The sequence below is a fragment of the Octopus bimaculoides genome, chromosome 16 (genome assembly GCF_001194135.2).
Source record: "Octopus bimaculoides isolate UCB-OBI-ISO-001 chromosome 16, ASM119413v2, whole genome shotgun sequence".
Classification (NCBI taxonomy): domain Eukaryota; kingdom Metazoa; phylum Mollusca; class Cephalopoda; order Octopoda; family Octopodidae; genus Octopus; species Octopus bimaculoides.
The window spans coordinates 39,293,632-39,296,118 of record NC_068996.1 but is presented as its reverse complement, the minus strand read 5'-3'; the positions used below and the strand labels follow the sequence as shown (position 1 = coordinate 39,296,118).

The 2,487-nt window shown below is 31.5% G+C and overlaps 1 protein-coding gene across 1 annotated transcript in view; it reads left to right on the top strand.

Moving 5' to 3' along the window:
- LOC106874692 (uncharacterized) overlaps positions 1-2,487 on the top strand; it is a 119,151-nt gene that overhangs the window by 736 nt on the left and 115,928 nt on the right. The gene's annotated exons all lie outside the window — the stretch shown is intronic.

Here is a 2,487-nt window from a genome sequence, read left to right as displayed (position 1 = left end):
TATATATATATATATATATATATATATATATATATATATCTTTATTTTATTTTGTATAAAGTTCAATTTGCTTATTTTAGTTTTCAAGGGGATCGCCTTTACCTTTCCAATTAATGCTATCAATTGCCACTATTTACTTATTGATATACAAAAATTGACAACTGATTGATTCAATAATTTTGATTACTTTTTGATGTGAAAGTATTTGTATAAAACCTATTTTGTTGTTTGCTTTTAAATGCTATTTCTAAATTTTTTAAAGTAATTATTATATCTACAGGTATTTTTAAGATGTAACTTCTGGTTGGCTGATATGGATGACGATTCTTGTCATCTTTTGGTTTTTATTCCAAACCAGCCCCGGTCGAAAGTACATTAAAGATATTCGATATAGTAATAATCATCCTGTATTTTTGCATATCTAAAATTACATCCAAATTGTCATTTGCCAAAAAATAAAAGGTGGGGTTGAAATACGATTTGAAGGAGATTTGGCTGCTATTTCTACCAGGTCAGTCGACCGCATGGATGCTTATTCCCTCATCATTGCTACAGTAGTTCATAATTTCGAACCATTCTGTTTTAGAAGTACCGCACCTACATATTATTCCCTTTGCTAAAAAAATAAATGTTTACTCGTATTTTCTTGAAATTATCACTATCTTTGAAATGTCTTAACAATAATGAAAATAAAATTCTTGAAAACAAACTTCTTTTAAAATACCCAAAGTTTCTTTCTTTCTTTCTTTCTATTTCTCTTGCCCGTTTCTTTTAGTTTTGAACTAAATATACTTTCTGAAATAACTTCGGAAATAATCTGTTGTTCCGATTATTTGGGTGTTCTTATCTTAAACAGTCCCCTTTCCCCTAATTCTGGTCGTTTGTAGGGCAAGTGAATCGCTTGGTAGTACGGCAACTTATTTCCATCGTCCACACACGCACTCGCTCATAAATCCAAAATACACATTGCTTTATATAGTTTACTAAGTTTAGATTTTGAAATTAAATTCTATAATGCTAATATGATCCTGTCACTTTTGAGTTTTTGCTGTAGAATTAGATTTTTTTTACCCTGCTTTTTGTTTTCTTACATTTGAACAGCGATTAAGTTGGATGTCATAAACGGTTTTTTGTTTGTTTTTGTTTTTTTAATTGGAAAAGTTCTCGTATCAATCCCAGCATCCCCATACCACAGTCTCGACACATTTTTCACCCTGGTTTAGTGAGGTTCCAGTCGAAACAACACGGGTGTAAGTTGAAGAGGTGGGGAAATTACTTGCTATTCTTTCGCTGATAGCTTAACTCTTAATGCTAAAAGTTATTATGTAAATCAGGTATTTATCATACTATTTTGTTTTATCAAATAATTACTTTATAAATAATTTCCGACTGTTGTTTTATCACCCCCACCTTTTTTTTTCTCCTCGAGTAAGTTGGTAACACACGATCTTCATAATATCTAATAGGTAAACTCTTTTTAACTTACCTCGTTGCTCCCCCCTCGTACAGTGATAATGTTCGGCTTGATAGATGCGCAATAATTCCTACCTTTATCTTAGTTCTCGCAAAAAACTTTGAAATCATTATTTCTAATTCGCAATCTGTAACTTTTCTTTGATTTCAGATCATACGTATGCACTGGTGTCTTTTTTTTTCTTCTTCTTTAAACTGTATGTTGTAGTCCATTTCTTTTGCACCTTATATCGAATAATAATTATACTACTACAACTTCGTTCAGTCTTTATTTTTTCTAATACATATTTGTTTTATATAAAAGATATTATTTTATATGCTACACATTTTTATTCTTGTAATTTCTTTATATTTGTGTCTACATTTTTGTTTTTTGAATTTAAAATTTATTCAATAAGCTTTGCGAAATGGGTATGGTTTCAGATTGTAATCTCATGTAGGACGCTTTTAGTGGACGAAAATTCTAATCTGAATTGACAAAGACAAAAATTCATTAAATGGAAGTCCGTCTGCCCAGAAGAGAGATCACCTTCTCTCAACATTTATAATTTTTGCATATTACTTGTGATCACCTAACCGTGGAAATTTGTTATGAGAATTTCAGAGTAAAGTTACGCACAAAAGGGTTTCTATCGAAAATGACGGTTGCCGATTTCTTTCAACGCCACCGATATCGGTTAAGTATCGGGAATATAATTTCATAACTTTTAAAAATCTGATTGAACTTCAGTTCTTAGATCCAGTTGCCATTATTAAGGGCGGTGGATTGGTAGAATGGTGTAAAATACCACTCAAAGTACTCAAAATGCCTTGAGTACTTTCTTTAGCTGAGATCTTGCTGGGTTACACTTCGGTTACCAACTATTTCCTCCCGCAAACTGTGAGGTCTTAGGCCAATGTTAGAAATAATTTTTCATTTCGCCTCTTGATCCGTTGTTTTCTCGTTTTTAAATGCTATTACTATTCACTGGTCAATTTAAAGATTTTTATTTTTGTCACCTAGGTCCCCAGTCT